The sequence below is a fragment of the Mobula birostris genome, chromosome 11 (assembly GCF_030028105.1).
Source record: "Mobula birostris isolate sMobBir1 chromosome 11, sMobBir1.hap1, whole genome shotgun sequence".
In the NCBI taxonomy this organism is placed as follows: Eukaryota; Metazoa; Chordata; class Chondrichthyes; order Myliobatiformes; family Myliobatidae; genus Mobula; species Mobula birostris.
The window spans coordinates 79,255,327-79,277,102 of NC_092380.1; the positions used below are offsets into that span (position 1 = coordinate 79,255,327).

Here is a 21,776-nt window from a genome sequence, read left to right on the forward strand (position 1 = left end):
CAGGCTTCTGTAGCTCCTTCCTGATGGTAACAATGAGAAGAGGGCATGTCCTGGGTGATGGGGGTCCTTAATAATGGATGTTGACTTTCTGAGGCACCACTCCTTGAAGATGTCTTGGATACTATGGAGGCTAGTACCCAAGATGGAGCTGACTAATTTTACAACTTTCTGTAGCTTCTTTCAATGCTGTGCAGTAGCCCCCCCACCCACACCCCCCATACCAGACAGTGATGCAACCTGTCAGAATGCTCTCCACAGTTTATCTGTAGAAGGTTTCAAGTATTTTAGTTAATAAACCAAATCTTCTCAAGATCCTAATGTAGCTGCTGCCTTGCCTTTTTAATAGTTGCATTGATATGTTGGGGTCAGGTTAGATCCTCAGAGATATTGATACCCAGGAACTTGAAAATGCTCACTCTCTGCACTTCTGATCCCTCCATGAGGATTGGTTTGTGGGCCCTCGTCCTATCCTTTCTGAAGTCCACAATCAGCTCTTCTTTGGAATTTCGTAGAATTTCGGAGATGTGACTGAAATGATAAATTACTAAGGAGCATGATGGAGTAGATATTGAGATATTCCCACCACTGGGAGAGTCTTGAATGAGAGAACATAAACAAGAAGGTGATCATTTAGAACTGAGGTGTGCAATGAATACATCTTGCAAAGGATAGTGAATCTCTGGTGTCCTTTACACTGAAAGGTTACAGTCTAGATCATTTAAACAAGAGGTAGATTCATTTAGTGTTCATTGATCAGTTCTACTTTCCAGAAAGAGTACGTTTTTCCACGGTGCTCTTGTTAATTATAGGGTTGATTTTTCTTTGCTTTTCTTTCCCTCTCTCAGCACATTTAGGTACCTTTGCCCGATTATTTAGGCACAACTCAATGTTTGCACGATTTAAGTACCGGGCCAGATTGAAAAGGTGAGGGCGTTGGGACTGGAGCTGAGGCGAGGGGCAGTTCTGCCTGATTCTGCTTGATACTCAGCTTTGCTCTGAACTGGGGCTGTGGGCTACTCTGGCTGCAGTGATGCCTGACTTCATGCCTATGGCCTCACAAGGTTTACTCGGCTTTGCGATGAGCTGAGACGGCAGCCTGTTCTGGCTGTAGAGATGCCTGGCTTTGTATCTTTCGTAAAACTTCATTTCTGAAGCTGTATGCTTAATTTTATTGTCTGCATGATTTGTTTCTTTCTCTCTCTCTCTCTCTCTCTCTCTCTCTCTCTCTCTCTCTCTCTGTTGGGTGTGTGACAGTCTTTTTTCAATGGGTTCTTTTGAGTTTCTTTGTTTTGTGACTGCCTATAAGGAGACAAATCGCGAGGTTGTATAATATATACATGCTTTGATAATAAATGTACTTTGAACTTTGTACTTTGTTGATTGCAGAATTGCTTTAGGTTTCATAAGTGAAATCAAAAGGAAGGGGAGTCCTTTTCAGTGTATGTGCCTGAATTGAAGAGATTGTCTGAGCGTTGTCATTTCAGTGATGGGTTTAACGATGCACTGAGGGATTGTTTAGTTTGTGGGGATCTTACAAGAGCGCATTCAAAAATGGCTCCTAACTGAATCACAACTTACATTTAAAAAAGCAGTTGAAATACTGTAGCTATATCATTGGAAACAGCAGAGACTCAACATACATGGAATTGAGCTGCAGTCAGGAATGAAAATGAGGAGGAACAAAATTGCCATAACTGGACAGAGGTCTGCCTGGATAAATAAGTTGTGTTACCATTGTGACAGGGACTCGCATACACTAGACCAATGCAGATGTAATGCTGAAACCTGCAGAAAATACAAAGAAGTAGGACCCATACAAAGAGCATGTCAGACAGACAAAAATAATTGAACTGCACAGGGAAGAAGGAAAGATACAAAAGCAAGTTGCACTTTCAAAAAGAGCACTAAACTGCATGCTGTTGATGAAAAATCTGACAATGATGAGAGTGACTCAGGACTGAGTAGCCTTTAGGTTTATTGTGTGAAAACTAACAAGAGACCAGCAATGTGGCTTACACCAGAAGTGAAACATAAATTAATTCAATTGGAATTGGACACTGGCTCAGCTGTTTCAGTCATTCCACAAAATGAGTTTGAATGGCATTTCACAGATACTGAACTGAAGCTTTCAGATATCCAACTAAGAAGTTATACTGGAGAAAAGATAACTTCTGTGGGAATGACAATGAAATACAACAACCAACAAGCCACATTGGGCTTGTATGTGATAAAAACAGGAGAGTCCAGCATTACAGGGTTGTAAATAGCCGAGACAACTACTTGCTTGCAGATCCATCCATCATTTGCATGTCACATCCCCTGCAATTGAGTCAACCGAAATAAAATTAAGAAAGGTACTGGGTGGAAAACACAAACATATCAAAAGTAAAACAGTGCTAAATGAAAATGCTACACTCAGGTTTTACAATGCCCATCCAGTTTTTCATACCATCAGTAATTAAATAACCAATGAGCTTGATTGTATGGAGGGTGAAGGAATTCTTTCCAAGGTTGAGTGGAACCCATGGGCAGCGCAAGGGATCCCAGCAGCCAAGAAGAATGGATATGTCATGATCTGTGGTGATTTTAAGATCACCATCAAGATAGTGCTGGAAATAGATCAATACCCTCTACCCAGGATAGAGGGTAGGTTTGCAAACATTCCTGGAGGCAGAAGAAGAGTCCAAAGTTCTTCTCACCATAAACACTCACAAAGCGCTTTATTGATATTTTTAAGGTAGCAACTGCACCTGCACTCTGGCAGAAAGCTATGGACCAGGTGCTGCAAGGCTGGGCGGGCTCTCTGTGTTACATGGATGACGTCATTGCTACCAGTAAAGATGACAAGAAACGTCTCCAAAATCTCAAGACAGTGTTAAAAATATTAGAAGGTTATGGGCTCAGAGAACAAATGTGACAAGTATGAATTCCTTAAACCAAGCTTCACTTACTGTGGTCACACTACTGACACAGAAGGATTACACAAATGCGCTGAGAAAATACAAGCAGTGGTGGATTCCCAAGGCCAAAGGACGTGTTATAGTTACGATCATACATGGTGATGTCATACATTGTACTCATGCATTGTCTAGTGAAACTTGCCATGCAGAGTTCGGATGCAACAGGTCCAGAAGAAAGGCACCCAGAGCTGTCACAATCACTCCCTGCAGTTCCGAAGTCAACTCCTACAACCACCACGGAGGAGGCCCCAGAGCCTGAGGTTGTTTCACAGCCACAAGTCTCACCTGCCAAGCAGAGTGGTCCCCACCCCTTGTCAGGAAAAACATTACCCCACTAGAATAAAAAATCCTCCGCAGTGATTAAATCTTTAGTCCTGAATGGGACAATTTAAAATTTATTAAGCTGTGGATGTCTGTATAGCAGCTGTATTATATAATATACTGTGTATAATCGTTGAGATCCATTCTATATTGAATTAGAGTTTATAGCTGAGCGGGGGGGGGGGGAGTGTTGTGCATTAGTGTTGTTCGATTATGCATTCTTTATTGTTTAAGCAATTAATTACGGGTTATACTGTATGTAGAAAGTATGCCATCACACCACCTTGCTTAAAATAAAAACAAAATTAGACACAATATTCCCAGCTCCATGTTTTTTTGATTCTGATTAGTTTTATGTTTTGGAGTATCAAAACATAACAGGAATTTCCTGCTCACAGCTGCTCAAAGTGGCTGAAGAGCCTTGAAGATGACCCTGCGAACCTTGAGTCCATGCACTGGCAGCACACAGAGGACCCGTGTAGATGGCAGATGAAATAAACCACCCGACAATCTGTCCAAAAACAGTCACTGTCTGTCTCTTCTTTGGAAGAGTTCGTGTTTCCCACGTTAGCTCCATTTGCCACAAAACTGGAGTGGAAGAAAATCATCCTAGGAAGAATCAGAAGAAGAAGCACTAATGATAATTTTTATCCATATTACTCGTAACCTTTATTGCTGTTGGCCAACAACTCAGTTAACTTCTTTCCTTCCTAGTAATAAATCGGTGCAGTATGCATGCTGATGGTGACACTTTTGGCTCTGACCTTACTAGATTCTTATGATATGATTAACAGCACTAAAGGCTATGACATGGGCCTTGTTACATTTTCAGTGTGTTGTTGTTTTCCAATAAAGTCAAGGCTACATTTGCTGGTCCTGATAGCCAAACAACCATCTGTTAATTCTCTTGAGACCTTCAAATAATGCAGACTTACTAAATATTTACATAATAAAAGGATTATAAGTGCTCCTGGATAATGGGTATTTATATGAGAGATCACAGTTGTGCGACCATAAACCATATTCACATTTATTGAGTGATATTTCTTTCTTGTTTACATATGTATCTGTGTGATGTGTGAGCCCCCGTTTGCCACATGGGTTCCGCCTATAAAGTTTCTAGGGAAGCATGCCAGAGAGTCAGTTGCTTTTCCAGTTGGTGTATCTTCTCGACTGCAAAAGTAATTAAAGATTTCTCGTCGGCAAACATAACATTAGCCATTTGGATCAAAGACTGAAAACAAATGTAATGTGACCAGTTGTATGCACTGAATTTTAGGAAGGATGTGACAGCCTTAAAAAAAACTGATTTAATCAAACATCTCCAAGAGTGAGCTATTTCAGTATTTCAGTTAGGCATTGCAAATAACTGGATAAACTCGTGTTGATCTACTTATAGAAGGAAAGGTTAGTAGGTGATTGAAACCATGTATGATTTAGACAATTTGTAAGCATTACCAGAGGTCATGAATTTAAGATGAATGGAAAAGGATCTGAAGGTGATGCAAGGATATATTTGTTCACAGACTATATAGTCATAAGCTGGAATTGACTGCATGAAATGGTGGTAGAACCAGATTCACTCATGGCTTTCAAAATAGGATGAGTCAATTTTGTGAAGTTAGATAATGCAACAGGAAATGAAAAGCAAAAAGATTGCAGGTGCTTGAACTGTGATATAAATACACTGAAGGTCAGGCAGTATCTATTGAGGGAGAAACAGAAAAATATTTCATTTGATTAAATATCAAAACCAGGAAAGATTAAAAATCTAATTTTAAGTTTCAGGGGATAATGGAAATACCTATGAGCAGGTTGGAGACCATGAGACTGAAAGTTGCAAATGATGATGTGTCTGGCTGTGAAGAGATGGTAAAATCTTCTCAGATGATTGTTCTGAAAGAGATGCAAGTAGGAGACGAATGACAGAAAAGAGAGAAATAAAAACAGGAGCTGTGAAAGACGTAGCACTGCAGTTGCTGGAAATCAGAAATGATAATGCTGTAAAGATCCAGCAGGGAAGGCAGCATTTGTGGAGAGCAAAGCACAGTCACAAACACCTGTCACTTTAGTTCTCCCTCCCACACCCATATTGATTCTCCATCCTTGGCCTATTCTTCTGCTTCAGTGAAACTCAACATAATCTTGAAGAATAGTATCTCCTGTTCTGTGTAGCCCTTAAGATTCAACACTGAAATTTGCATGTTTAGCTTCTCCACTCAATGCAAGAACTGGCTACTTCATCTAAAACAATGGTTCCCAAAGCGGACGGTGTGAGTTTTTAAGGGGACGATAAAGATGAAGGGGGCAGGGTGGTGCTTGGTAGACGGGAAGCAACTGAGAATTACAGGCTTATTTTTAAAAATGAATTATTTATTGTAAGCATTTGATCTTCTGTGCCTCATAATTGACTACAATGATCACGTAATCACTTCATCTCTTGCTGACCCATCATTCTCTCAGACTTTGCTCAAGGCACGTTATAGTTGTTGAAAAGCAGCGTGACACTTCGGTATATGGACTGGCGGGTTACTTCCAGGTCCAACATTCATTCCGCTCACCAGTATAGTAGTGTAAGCTACTACAATTCCTATACTCTAATCACAAAGTGACACACTTCCTGTGACTTAGGGTATGGCATTCATTGGGATGAAGTTCAGAATTTAGTCATAGTCATACTTTAGTGATCCCGGGGGAAATTGGTTTTCGTTACAGTTGCACCATAAATAATAAATAGTCATAGAACCATAAATAATTAAATAGTAATATGTAAATTATGCCAGTAAATTATGAAATAAATCCAGGACCAGCCTATCGGCACAGGGTGTCTGACCCTCCGAGGGAGGAGTTGTAAAGTTTGATGGACACAGGCAGGAATGACATCCTATGACGCTCTGTGCTGCATCTTGGAGGAATGAGTCTCCCTTTTGTGTCTCCACTTTGAGTCTCCATTTTCCCTTTCGAATGGTCTTCACTGCATTTCTCCTTCCCACAGCTTAACCAAGATATCTCTGCCCCCCTTTAAGTACCTTCAGGCAGAGAGTTAGGCTTTGCCTGAGCTATTATGACATTATAACTTTCCCCTTTGTTAATTGCGGTGCTTCAGGTTGGACTTAAACAATAGGCGATTGACCATGGTCACTAATCCATAAGGGAAAAGGTAGAATTAAACCAAATGAAAATGAAATGTAGACAGCATAGTGTGGAGTATCTGAAATATGGATTTATACCAGCACCAAGCAACCAACAACAGCCAATGTGTCTGTTGTGTCAAAATGTTTTTCCAAATGAAGCAATGAAAACATACAGGCTCTTTGAACATTTGAAGAGAATACACTCTGATAAAGCAAACAAGAACTTGGCTTATTTTCAGACACTTCATGAAAATGTTCCGAAATGGAAAAGCACTTCAAAACATGTTCACAACGAAACAGTGATGGCATGCATGCTTCATTCAATATTTCATTGTTTATTCCTAAATCTGGAAGTCCGTATACAATTGGAGAAGAACTGATTCTGCCATCAGTAAGAAAGATTCTGAGTACGATTTTGCATAATTCACCAGACCAAATAATTAAAGTGATTCCACTCAGCAAAACTCTGTTCAAAGATGAATAGATGAAAGGACTGAGAATATCAAAGACACATTTTGCAACATACTTAGTACAACAGAATACAGTTTGATGAGTCAACTTTGCCTGGCAATGAACATTTACTTTTTGGTTATGTTCGCTTCATAAAAGATAAAAACATGGTTCAAGAGTTGTTACTTGCAAGGGGACTAGAGACAAGTACGAAAGGTGAGTCCATATTTTGGGTTATTGAGCAATTTTTCAAAGAGAAGGACATTCTGCCTACCAACATTCTTGCTTGTGCAACAGACAGGGCACCATCAATGACAGGACACCACTGTGGGGTTATTACTTTCTTGAAAAAAGCTGTACCTAACATATTTACCATTTGCTGTGTATCTCAGTGACCACATGTTGCAAAAATTCTAAATGATTGGCTGCACAAGTCATTAAATACTGCTATCACAACAGTAAATAAAATCATATCCCATGCTCTTCATTTTTGACTATTTTGAGAGCTTTATACTGAGAATGCTTGCTGGATTATTCCACAGGTCCTGCAGTTGAAACGCCTCATGTGCTGTTCAGATTACTGTCTATGATAATATGAGAAAATCTAAGCAGTAATTTTATAAGCCAATGCTTTTTCTAAGAGTACAGAATTATTAAGTTAAGAAATTGGGCTATGTGGTATCCACTTTCAGGTAATAAAACTTCTGTCTGATAATCATTCCATATAATGTTCAAAGTAAAATTTATTATCAGAGTACATACATGTCACCACATACAACCCTGAGATTCTTTTACTGGGGGTATACTTAGCAAATCTATAGAGCAGTAACTGTAGACAAGATCTGTAAACTGTAAACATCAGGAACTGTACGTAAGCAAACTGTGCAAATGCAGGTAATAAATAAATTACAAGCACGAAGTAACAAGATAAAAAGGTCCTTAATGAATATAGTTATTCCCTTTTGTTCAAGAGCCCGATGGTTGATGGTTCTAGTTGTTCTTGAACTTGGAGGTGCAAGTCCTGAGACACTTGTACCTCCTACCTGATGGCAGCAGTGAGAAAAGAGCGTGGCCTGGGTGGTGAGGATCTTTGATGATGGATGCTGCTTTTCTATGGCAATGTGTCATGTAGTTGGTTGGGAGGGTTTTACGTGTGATGTACTGGGCTAATTACATAGAAACATAGAAAACATAGAAAATAGGTGCAGGAGTAGGCCATTCGGCCCTTCGAGCCTGCACCGCCATTTATTATGATCATGGCTGATCATCCAACTCAGAACACCGCCCCAGCCTTCCCTCCATACCCCCTGACCCCCGTAGCCACAAGGGCCATATCTAACTCCCTCTTAAATATAGCCAATGAACTGGCCTCAACTGTTTCTTGTGGCAGAGAATTCCACAGATTCACCACTCTCTGTGTGAAGAAGTTTTTCCTAATCTCGGTCCTAAAAAGCTTCCCCTCTATCCTCAAACTGTGACCCCTTGTTCTGGACTTCCCCAACATCGGGAACAATCTTCTTGCATCTAGCCTGTCCAATCCCTTTAGGATCTTATACGTTTCAATCAGATCCCCCCTCAATCTTCTAAATTCCAACGAGTACAAGCCCAGTTCATCCAGTCTTTCTTCATATGAAAGTCCTGCCATCCCAGGAATCAATCTGGTGAACCTTCTTTGTACTCCCTCTATGGCAAGGATGTCTTTCCTCAGATTAGGGGACCAAAACTGCACACAATACTCCAGGTGTGGTCTCACCAAGGCCTTGTACAACTGCAGTAGTACCTCCCTGCTCCTGTACTTGAATCCTCTCGCTATAAATGCCAGCATACCATTCACCTTTTTCACCGCCTGCTGTACCTGCATGCCCACTTTCAATGACTGGTGTATAATGACACCCAGGTCTCGTTGCACCTCCCCTTTTCCTAATCGGCCACCATTCAGATAATAATCTGTTTTCCTATTTTTGCCACCAAAGTGGATAACTTCACATTTATCCACATTAAGTTGCATCTGCCATGAATTTGCCCACTCACCCAACCTACCCAAGTCACCCTGCATCCTCTTAGCATCCTCCTCACAGCTAACACTGCCACCCAGCTTCATGTCATCCGCAAACTTGGAGGTGCTGCATTTAATTCCCTCATCCAAGTCATTAATATATATTGTAAACAACTGGGGTCCCAGCACTGAGCCTTGCGGTACCCCACTAGTCACCGCCTGCCATTCTGAAAAGGTCCCGTTTATTCCCACTCTTTGCTTCCTGTCTGCTAACCAATTCTCCACCCACACCAATACCTTACCCCCAATATCATGTGCTTTAAGTTTGCACACTAATCTCCTGTGTGGGACCTTGTCAAAAGCCTTTTGAAAATCCAAATATACCACATCCACTGGTTCTCCCCTATCCACTCTACTAGTTACATCCTCAAAAAATTCTATGAGATTCGTCAGACATGATTTTCCTTTCACAAATCCATGCTGACTTTGTCCCATGATTTCACCGCTTTCCAAATGTGCTGTTATCACATCCTTGATAACTGACTCCAGCAGTTTCCCCACCACCGACTTTACACTACCTTTACCACTCAAAGGCTTTGGTGTTCCCCTACCAGACCATAATGCACACTTTCTACCACACATCTATAGAAGTTTGTTAAGGTTTTTGATGACATGCCAAATCTCTGCAGGCTCCCAAAGAACTAGAGGCACTGTTGTGTTTTCTTTGCAATTACGAGGGGTGATTGATAAGTTCATGGCCTAAGGTAGAAGGAGTCAATTTTAGAAAACCTAGCAAATTTACTTTTCAACAGGAATTCTGCAGATGCTGGAAATTCAAGCAACACACATCAAAGTTGCTGGTGAACGCAGCAGGCCAGGCAGCATCTCTAGGAAGAGGTACAGTCGACGTTTCAGACCGAGACTCTTCGTCAGGACTAACTGAAGGAAGAGTTAGTAAGAGAAAAATCTTACTGGCCTGCTGCGTTCACCAGCAACTTTGATGTGTGTTGCTTACATTTACTTTTCAACATAGTCCCCTCCTACATTTACACACTTAGTCCAGCGGTCGTGGAGCATACGGATCTTGGACCTGCAGAAAGTGATTGATAAGTTTGTGGCCTAAGGTAGAAGGAGATAAGTTATACAGCCGTCATTACATGCACATGCAGTTCAACTCTTTGAGATTATGAAGAAAGTTTGAAGTTAATAACTCATCTCCTTCTATCTTAGGCCACAAACTTATCAATCACCCTTGTTGTGGACAGTTTCTGGAGGTCCAAGATCTGTATGCTCCACGAACGCTGGACTAAGCGTGTAAGTGTAGGAGGGGACTATGTTGAAAAATAAATGTGCTAGGTTTTCTAAAATTGACTCCTTCTACCTTAGGCCATGAACTTACCAATCATCCCTCGTAAATTTATATGATGGGTTCAGGACAGGTCCTCTAAGATAGTGACACCCAGGAATTTAAAGTTACTGACCCTATCCACTCTGATCCTCCAATGACTCCTGGCTCATGGCTCTCTGGTTTCCCTCTCCTGAAGTCTAGAATCAGGTCCTTCATCTTACTGACATTGAGTGAGAGGTTGTTGTTATTACATCACTCAGCGAAGTTTTCAATCTCCCTCCTGTATGCTGATTCATCACCACCTTTGGTACAGGCCACAACAGTGGTGTTGTCAGCAAACTTGAATATGGTGTTGGAGCTGTACTTAGCCACCCAGTTATAGGTGTAAAGTGATTAGAGCAGGGGGCTAAGTACACATCCCTGCAGTGTTCCTGTGCTGATGGAGATTGTGCAGGAGATGCCTTTGCCAATCTGAACTGACTGGGGTCTACAAGTGAAGAAATGCAGGATCCAATTGCACAAGGGGATATTGAGGCCCAGGTCGTGGACTTTACTGATTAGTTTTGAGAGGGTGATGGTGTTAATACCGAGCTGTAATTGATAAAGAGCATCCTGATGTATGCATCTTTGCTGTCCGGCTGTTCCAGGGTTGTGTGAAGTGCAAGAGAAATGGCACCTGCTGTAAACCTGTTGCTTCGGTAGGCAAATAGGAGTGGATCCAAGTTGCCACTGATCTAGTTCAACATCAGCCTCTCAAAACACTTTATCACTGTGGGTGTAAGTGCCACTGGGCAATAGATCAAATTGGTGAGCCCATAAATTCATGCAATCATTGTTTTCTGGACATAAGTAGAGCAGCTTATCGCATTGGTTGATTGGCATGATGGCAACCATTTTCACACAGCTGATAAAATGTTCTAGCTGCTTCTAATTCCAAATACAGTATGTTACAGCCTAATATACTCCATAAGTTGCAGATGGAAAATGGTGCCTTCCCTTTGTTGTGTTCTTTATACGTACCGTGGATTACTCATAAAGACACATATTCTGGAAGAACATAACTAGAACTTTTATTTAATAGCAGACAGCAACCGCGTCTAACATACAAGCTTCTCGATCATTCTGTTAGTTCTGCACATGCTCCGAACTCTGTCATGTGACACGTGATATCACCACGTCTTCCTATCCTTAAAAAGAAAAACAATTAGCAACATTAATCAAAACAAATGCATAATTTAACATGTCTCTATCAGTCTCTCTGGGGTTTTATGAACACGAGTAGACCTTCTAAGTGGTTCACACAGTTCTTGTGTTTCATTGTTATTTTCATGTTTTATCTGGTCTGTATTAGTTAACTGAAACTCTGAAGTTGGCTCTTTCTTGAGGTCTTTGCGATTTCTTCTTGACACTGCTCCCTCCTCTGTTTGGACCATGTATGATCTGGGTTGGACTTCTTCAAGTACTGTAGCTTTCTGTGTCCATGTGTTCATTTTGTCTTGTATCCTCACTTCATCTCCTTGGTACAGTTCAGGTAATGGACGAAAACATCTGTGAAAGTATGTTTCCTGCTTTGCTTTGTGTTCATCTTTCCATCTTTTCACTTGTTCACCTTCCTCTGTTCTCAGAAGGCTCTCATCTATTGGCAGATTGGATCTCAGCAGCGTCCCATCAAGAGCTAAGCAGGTGAAAATCCACATTCAAGTGGAGTACTACGATAGGCTAACAAAGCTTTATAAGAATCACCTCCACTATCTTTTGCTTTATGCATCAGTTTCTTGATAATTCCTACTGACTTCTCAACTAATCCATTGGACTGAGAAAAAAATGGACTAGATGTTGTATGAACAAAGCCCTATTCCTGAGCAAAATGTCTCATACATTCACCATTGAATTGTAGACCATTGTCTGTGAAAACTTCATCAGGTACGCCATGTCTGGAAAAAAAACTGATTTTATGCATGTAATTACATTCCCTGCTATTGTTCTGCCCAAACCACACACTCCAGGATACAAGGAATAGTAATCTGTTATAAATAGATAATCTTTGTTGTCAGTTACAAACAGATCAATGCCTACCTTCTGATAAGGTCTCTGAGGACAAGGATGTGGGTGCAGTGGCTCCTTAGGGTTGCTAGGTTGGTATTTAAAGCATATCCAACAAGAAGACCCCAATTCTGCATTTTCTTGATTCATCCTGGGCCAAAACATCACTTCCCGCGCCCTTCTCTTACGCTTTTCAATACCGAGGTGGCCTTCGTGAATTTCCCCCAGCATTTCTTTTCAGAGGCTTTTAGGAATCACAATTCTGCTGCCTTAGTACAATATCCCATCCACAACAGAAAGTTCTGATCTGTGGTTCCAATATTCTGTACTTCTGAGGTACAGTCATGCTTATTATCTGGCCATCCATCCATCACCACTTGTATTACCTGACTGAGAATTTTGTCCTTCTCTGTCTCAAGACGCAGCAGTTGCAACTATTTGGGAGAACAGGTACAGTTTCTATGACCATATCAATAAATACCTGAACATCAATAATGTTCCTGTGACTGTCTTTTGTTGTTGGATCCACAGCTCTGGAAAGTGTGTCAGCCGTGTACATGAATTTTCCAGGTGTGTATGACACATTCAATGCATATCTTTGCAATTTGATCGTCATTCGCTGAATTCACAAAGGACAGTCGCTTAAAGGTTTGTTAAACAATGCAATCAAAGGTTTATGATCAGTTTCAACATCAATAGATTGCCTGACACAAACTGATGAAATCTCTCACAAGCAAACATAATACTGAGCAATTCTTTTTCAATTTGGGCATACCTTGTTTCTGGATCAGATAATGTATGAGATAATCCACTGGTAGCCATTCCTGATCATGTTTTTGGAGTAATACTGCCCCTAAGCCTGCTTGAGATGCATCACATGAGATTTTGATGGGTCTCTCAGCATCATAGAATTTCAACACAGGTTCTTTGGTGAGCACTTTCTTGAGATTTTGCCATGCCCTCTCCTGTTTATGATTCCAGCTCCATTCATTTTTCTTTTCTGTTAGCTACCACAGTTGTTGCACAGCTTCCGATACGCTGGACACATTTTAGGTTGGTCCTACTGCCCACAGCGATCACAAAGTTTTTTTCCTTCAAACGACATCTTGATCTCTGTTGGTTTCGTTGCTACTTCATTATTTTTTCTAACATGTTCGCGGTTATTCACAGCGTATACGCTGCAGTCCTCAATAAAAAGCTCTTTAGCCTGCGACTTTATGGTTTCCGAAGTTTTGCAGAGAATCAAAGCTTTTTCTAAATTTACGTCTGGTTCTCTTAAGAGTCTTTCTCTCAGAGCATTATCCAAAATGCCACAAACAATTCTGTCTTTAATGAGAGAGTCTGTCAGCTCTGCAAACTCGCATGTTTTACTGTGGTTTCTGAATTCCGTAACAAATTGATCAATTGTTTGACCAGCTTTCTGCTTGCATGTAAATAATTTATACCATTCATACATCACATTGCGCTTTGGTATGCAAAATGACTCAAACTTGTCGATTATCACTTTTAGATTCAAATTATCTCCATCTTTAAAAGTAAAATAGTTATATACCTCAGTTGCGTTATCCCCAATCACATGGAGTAGAATTGCAGCTTTCATTTTCTCCGTTTTATTATCTGCTCTGATTGCCGATAAATAAATTTCAAAACACTATTTAAATCTTTTCCAATTTTCAGCTACATTTCTAGTCAGCTGAGGCGTCGATGGGAGTTGCAAAACCTCTATTCTTAAAGTGGTTAGCAAACAAGGAAAAAGTTCATGTTCTTTTTTTTCAGATTATCTTCACTTCTCCCGTGTTAGCGAAATGAATTATTCCTCTAGACCTACTCCTGACACCATGTTGTGTTCTTTATACATACCATGGGTTACTCATAAAGACACATATTCTGGAAGAACATAACTAGAATTTTTATTTAACAGCAAACAGCAACCACGTCTAACATAAAAGCTTCTTGATCATTCTGTCAGTTCTGCGCATGCTCCGCACTCTGTCACGTGACACATGATATCACCACACCCTTGATGACAATAACTGTGAGAAAGAGCAATGGCAATGAAGACTAAGGCATAATAAGAACATAAGAAATAGTAGCAGGAGTAGGCCACCTGGCCCGTTGAGCCTGCTCTGCCATTTAGAAAGATCATGGTTGATCTGGCCATAGACTCATCTCCACCTTTTCCCCACAGCCTTCAATTTCCCTTCTATGCAAAAATTTATCCAACCTTGTCTTAAATATATTTACTGAGGTAATCCCCACTGCTTCATTGTGCAGAGAATTCCACAGATTCACCACTCTCTGAGAAGCAGTTCCTCCTCATCTTCATCCTAGATCTACTCCACCAAATCTTGAGGCTATGCTCCCCAGTTCTAGTCTCATCTACCAGTGGAAACAACTTTCCAGCCTCTATCTTATCTATCCCTTTCATAATTTCTTATGTTTCTATAAGATCTCCTCTCATTCTTCTGAATTCCAGCAAGTACAGCCCCAGGGGACTCAACCTCTCCTCATAGTTTAACTCCCTCATCTCTGAAATCAACCTGGTGAGCCTCCTCTGCACCGCCTCCAAAGCCAGAATATCCTTCCTCAAGCAAGGAGACCAGGAAGCAACTACTAGATGTGAGAGGAGGAAGAGGAGGAACAAAAGAAAGAGGAAACAAAATGGTACCTCAGGCAGATCGTTCCATTTGACTGTGGTTCCAGGAACCAAAATCCCAATTCCTCTTTTGCCTATCTCCCCAATCTTCCACCTTCACTAAACATCAAATCATCCCGCTGATCAAAATGCAGTAATAAAATCCAATGCAAAATAACATTCCAAATTGACTTTAATTCCTACAAATATAAACTAATTTATTATTGCTTGAGCAGTTATTTTGTTTTGACGTTTCCCATGCACTCTTGCCTGTCCCTTATGATGTTGGAAAGTCCTTTGGGACCAGCTCTGAAAAATGGGAGACCTTTCCAACTAGGCTGAGTCACACTTGAACGGGGTGAGGACAAGGGCTCTTGAGAGGAGATTAAACAACACTGTGGAAAAAGATACATATTTTCAAAAGGGGAATAAAGCCAGAGAACATTAGCATTAAGGAGGGACCAATTATATGACGGAAAGCAAACAGCAAAAAGAGAGATGGAAATAAGTTAAGAAAATGAGAAACGTAGACCGGGATGATGTTGGAATATGAAGAGTGTTAGAAATTAAGTTTGACAGTTGTAGGTTACCATAAATGATTACACTGTAGTGTCTATAATGAGACTCTGTCTTAAACATTGACAGGAATAAGAACTCCCCATTCTGAGGCAAATGTGTTCACAAAGAAGGATGGGGAAAAGCAGTGAAATGTTATTGATGCTGGATAGGAGCATATATGATCAATGGCCACTTTACCTCCTGTACCTAATAAATGTATGAATGTATGTTCTTGCCTTCTGCTGCTGCAGCATATCCACTTCAAGATTCGACAAGTTGTGCATTCAGAGATGCACTTCTGTACACCACTGTTGTAACATGTAGTTATTTGAGTTACTGTCACCTTCCTGTCAAATTGAACTATTCTTCTTAATCCTCTCTCATTAACAAGGCGTTTTTGCACACAGAACTGCTACTCACCGGATTTTTTTTTATTTTTCGCACCATTCTCTTTAACCTCTAGAGACTATTGTGTGTGAAAGTCTCAGCAGATTAGTAGTTTCTGAGATACTCAAACCATCCTATCTGGCACCAACAATCGTTTCATGGTCAAGGTCACTTAGATCACAATTTTTCCCAATTCTGATGTTTGGTATGAACAACAACTAAACTTCTTGACCATGTCTGCATGATGTTAAGCGCTGAGTTGCTGCCACTTGATAGGCTGATTATGTATTTGAATTAACAAGTGGGTGTACTGGTGTAGCTAATAAAGTGGCCACTGAGTGGGATTGCAGTGTTGATCATAGATTTTAAAAAATCATCAGATATACAGAACAGTTCAATATTGAATCTAAGAGTTATGTGAAGAGAAAAAAATCTGTTGCATTGCTGGTTGTTTGTGGACACATTGAGAGTGAAAATAAGGCAGTGGAGCAAATCTATAGAAGGTTCCATTGAAAGAGAAGAAAAATATGATAGCAAGTTTAAAGTTATTCTAAAGTAGAATGAAAAAAAACAGTAGAGATAAAACGTGTGGAGATAATTATTTATTCCTTTTGCTTCCATCCCAAGGACAAGAGAAACTTTTGTCTGCAGAAATAAGTACGTGGAGTGAATTTCAGTCAAGGCCATGTATGGGTAATAGCAATCAGAGTGTAATTAGGTTGGGAACAAGACAATAAAACAAGATGAAACTACGCAAATAAAGGATTAAGAGTGACCTAGTCCAGAGTGGCTGTACAATAAAGGTTGACTAGAACAACAGCAAATGAATACATTCCTATGAGAAGAAAGGACAAGTACAAATTTCAAAGTAATTTTATTATCAAAGTTCTTACAAGTCACCATATACAATCCTGAGATACATTTTCTAGCAGGCAAACTCAATAAGTCTATAGATTAATAACCATAACGGAATTAGTGAAAGACCACACCAACTCGGGCATTCAACCAGTGTGCAAAAGTCAACAAACTGTGCAAGTACAAAAAGAATGAAATAATAATAATAAGTAAATAAACAATAAATATCAAGAACATGAGATGAAGGGTTCTTGGAAGTGAGTCTATAGGTTGTAGAAACATCTCAATGATGGGACAAGTGGAGTTATCCCCTTGTTCAAGAGCCTGATGGCTGAGGTGTAACAACTGTTCCTAAACCTGGTGGTGTGATTCCTGAGGCTCCTGTACCTTCTTCCTCATGGCAGCGGTGAGAAGAGAGCATGGTCTGGATGGTTTGAGGTCCCTGATGATGAATGTTGCCTACCTGCGACAGCGTTTCATGTAGATGCGCTCAATGGTAGAAAGGGCTTTACCGTGATTGGCTGGGCCACATCCACTACTTTTTGTAGGATTTTCTATTCAAGGGCATTGGTGTTTCCACACAGCCAGTCAATATACTCTCCACTACACATCAATAAAAGATTGTCAAAGCTTTAGATGTCATGCCAAAGTTTTGTAAACTCCTAAGGAAGTAGGGGTGCTGCTGTAGTTTCTTTGGAATTGCACTTACTTGCTGGGTCCAGGACAGGTCTGCTGAAATAATAACAGAGGAATCCAACGTTGTTGGCCTTTTCCACCTCTAATCCCCCATTGAAGACTGGCTCATGGACCTGTGGTTTCCTTCTCCTGAAGTCAAAAATCACCAACTTGGTCTTGCTGACATTGGATGACATCTTGCAGATGTCTTAATGGCACCACTCAGCCAAATTTTCAATCTCCCTCCTATATGCCAATTCATCATCACCTTTGATTCGGCCTAAAGGAAGAGTTCCCAGCACAACATACACAATAAAACTGAAAATTAAAATTTATGATAAATGTCATGTATTGAACATAGAATGCAGGAAAAACCTGGAGAGTGCTGGGAAATTAATAAAGGATATAAAAATGACAAAATGAGAAAATATTACCGGATGACATAAAGGTAAGCCCAAAATCTTCTGTAATAGTTAAAGTATACCGGAGGTAATTATACCTGTATATCAAAAAAGAATTGTTCTTGTGAACCTAGAGACTATGTCTGAGGTACTGAATTAATATTTTGTGTGTCTGCACAAAAGGAGATGGAATTAATTTTGCAGTGTGAAGAGAGCTGAGGAAATGCAGTAATAGTGGTATTGGATTTGAACAGAATAGATAGAAAGGCAGTGTTAAACTGCTTCACATTAGCCCAGAAATTGCTGAGGGCGTGAAAGTGGAGATAGCACAATCTCTCAACAAATTTTTTTACTTGTCCTGCATACTGCAGTAGTTCGAGGCTGAAATAATAAAATGGAAATGCAGGAAACACTCAGCAGCTCAGGTAGAATCTACGGAAAGAGAAAGTGTGTTAACATTTATGGGCAAAGGCTCTTTGTCAGAACTGGTAAAGAGAGGTTGAGAAAAGTAATTTTAGGTGGCAGAAACATGCTGGGAGAAATTGAGGGGACAAAGAGAATATCTGTGATAGGTTGAGATGAGGTCAAATGGGTTAATGGGATGGTTTGAAGGCTTCTTTGTATTGCCATCTGCAGAGCTGTCCAGAGGCATTCCATTGGCCAGGGTTGGCCCATGGATTTTGCCTCATAGCTGTCTACATTTATCAATATGCAAGCCAGGGCAGTAAGATATGGAGAGCAAGCTGTTGCTCATGTAGCAGGCTCCTCTTCTCCACACAGCTGATGAATCCAAATGAAGGGCAGAGACTGATACAGTTTATCACCAGCGGCATTGCAGGAGTTGCCAGTCAGCACTGAACTCAACGTAGGACTCCCTTAGGGACTCCAGCTCCTGACTTTTCCTTGGGGTTTACTCATGATGCCTTCCCCATGAGTGGGTATAGCTGCCAAGTAGCGGAGGTTTGAGTTCAGAGTTCTCCTTCTCCTCGATGAGCCGACAACCATGGCTGATGATCCCCCTCTGTCCAAAGCGACTGGTTTTAATGCACCAGTAATCCACATTGGCCTTTTCTGTTGTCAACTGAAACAATTCTGCCGGGCTTCATAGCTAAACCACACATAAAGGCCAGGAGCTGGACTTGGTTGTCAAAGGCTATTTGAGACACACAAGTCAAGTTGCTTTTTATTGTCATTTCGACCATAAGCTGCTGGTACAGTACACAGTAAAAATGGAACAATGTTCCTCCAGGACCATGGTGCACATGAAACAACACAAAACTACACTTGGCTAAGTGAGACAACACAAGGCTACACTAGACTACGTAAAACAACACAAAAACTGCACTAGACTACAGACTACACAGGACTACATAAAGTGCACAAAACAATAAATAATAAACAAGACAATAGGCACAGCAGAGGACAAATTACAATATAATAATAAATGATGTAGATGTCAGTCTAAACTCTGGGTATTGAGGAGTCTCATAGCTTGGGGGAAGAAACTGTCGCACAGTCTGGTCGTGAGAGCTCGAATGCTTCAGTACCTTTTGCCAGATGGCAGGAGGGAGAAGAGTTTGTATGAGGGGTGCGCGGGGTCCTTCATAATGCCGTTGCGTTTATGGGTGCAGCATGTAGTGTAAATGTCTTTAATGGCAGGAAAAGAGACACGGATGATCTTCTCAGCTGACCTCACTATCCGCTGGAGAGTCTTGCAATCCGAGATGGTGCAATTTCCGAACCAGGCAGTGATGCAGCTGCTCAGGATGCTCTCAATACAACCTCTGTAGAATGTGGCGAGGATGGGGGGTGGGAGATGGACTTTTCTCAGCCTTCGCAGCAAGTAGAGATGCTGCTGGGCTTTCTTGGCAATGGAGCTGGTGTTGAGGGACCAGGTGAGATTCTCTGCCAGGTGAACACCAAGAAATTTGGTGCTTTTAACGATCTGAACGGAGGAGTCGTCGATGTTCAGTGGAGAGTGGTCACTCCGTGTCCTCCTGAAGTCAACAACCATCTCTTTTGTTTTGCTCACATTCAGAGACAGGTTGTTGGCTCTGCACCAGCCTGTTAGCCGCTGCACCTCCTCTCTGTATGCTGACTCATCGTTCTTGCTGATGAGACCCACCACGGTCGTGTCATTGTGAACTTGATGATGTGGTTCGAGCTGTGTATTGCTGCACAGTCGTGGGTCAGCAGAGTGAACAGCAGTGGACTGAGCACACAGCCCTGGGGGGCCCCTGTGCTCAGTGTGAGGGTGTTGGAGATGCTGCTCCCGATCCAGACTGACTGAGGTCTCCCAAGTCAGGAAGTCTAGGATCCAGATGCAGAGGGAGGTGTTCAGACCCAGCAGTTTCAGCTTTCCAATCAGATGCTGAGGAATGATTGTGTTGAATGCTGAACTGAAGTCTATGCACAGCATTCGAACATACGTGTCTTTTTTGTCCAGGTGGGTGAGGGCCAGGTGGAGGGTGATGGCAATGGTGACATCTGTTGAGCAGCTGGGACGATACGCGAACTGCAGGGGGTCCAGTGAGGGGGCCAGCAGGGTCTTGATGTGCCTCGTGACGAGCCTCTCGAAACACTTCATGATAATGGATGTGAGAGCAATGGGACAGTAGTCGCTGAGGCAGGACACTGAAGACTTCTTCAGCACGGGGACGATGGTGGTGGCCTTGAAGCACGTTGGAACGACGGCGCTGCTTAGGGAGATGTTGAAGGTGTCAGTGAGAACATCTGCCAGCCGTTCTGCACATCCTCTGAGCACTCTGCCAGGAATATTATCTGGTCCAGCAGCCTTCCGTGGGTTGACCCTGCATAGACTTTCCCTCACATCGGCCACGGTAAGACACAGCACCTGGTCATTGGGAGGAGGAGTGGTCTTCCTCGCCACCACATCATTTTCCGCCTCAAACCGAGCGTAGAAGTTGTTCAGCGCATCTGGGAGGGAGGCATCACCTGCACAGTCAGATGATGTTGTCCTGTTGTTGGTGATGTCCTGAATGCCCTTCCACATGCACTGCATGTCGCCACTGTCCTGGAAGTGGCTGTGGATTCGCTGGGTGTGGGCACGCTTTGCCTCGCTGATGGCCCAAGACAGTTTAGCCCTCGCTGTTGTTAGGGCTGCCTTGTTGCCTGCTCTGAAGGTGGAGTCACGGGTCCTCAGCAGCGCACGCACCTCCGCGGTCATCCATGGCTTCTGATTACAGCGTGTAGTGATGGTCTTGGCCACAGTGACGTCATTCGATGCACTTGCTGATGTAGCTCATCACTGATGCCGTGTCGTCCTCTAAGTTGGTAGAGTCGCCATCAGTTGCAGTCTCCCTGAACATGTGCCAGTCTGTGTGCTCAAAGAAGTCTTGAAGAGCAGAGATGGCTCCTGCTGGCCAGGTTTTCACCTGCTTCAGAACTGGTCTGGAGTGTCTGACGAGCGGTCTGTATGCTGGGATTAACGTAACAGAGATGTGGTCTGAGTAACTGAGGTGGGGGCAGGGCTCCGCCCAGTACGCGTCGGGGATGTTTGTGTAAATAAGATCCAACGCGTTCTCCCCTCTCGTTGCAAAGTCTACACATTGATGGAATTTGGGGAGCACTAACTTGAGGGTTGTGTGGTTAAAATCACTGGTGACAATAAACAGTCCAGCAGGGTGTGCGTTCTGCAGTTCGCTAATAGCCCCATACAGTTCACAGAGCGTCTCCTTAGCATTAGCACTGGGGGGAATGTACACACCTATTATAAGGCAGTGATGAATTCCCATGGTAAGTAAAATGGTCTGCATCTAACAATCACAAACTCCACTAGCAATGAGCAGTAACTAGAGACCAGCACAGAGTTCTTGCACCATTCCGTGTTGATGTATACACACAAGCCACCACTGCGAGCCTTACCGCACAGAGCTGCATCTCTGTCGACCGGAAATGAGGCGAGCCCATCTAGCTGAATAGCGGCGTCCGGAACTCTGTGGCTAAGCCATGTTTCCGTGAAAACGAAAGCGCAGCAGACTCTGAACTCCCAC

General features: G+C 42.0%; 1 long non-coding RNA gene across 1 annotated transcript; it reads right to left on the reverse strand.

The window, feature by feature from the left end:
- Positions 1-2,006: 2,006 nt before the first annotated feature.
- Positions 2,007-15,001, reverse strand: LOC140205540 (uncharacterized). The gene is made up of 3 exons (XR_011887870.1): positions 14,921-15,001; positions 3,723-3,890; positions 2,007-2,319 (listed from the first exon to the last, which is right to left on the reverse strand). It is a non-coding gene; the product is annotated as an uncharacterized lncRNA (long non-coding RNA).
- Positions 15,002-21,776: the final 6,775 nt, after the last annotated feature.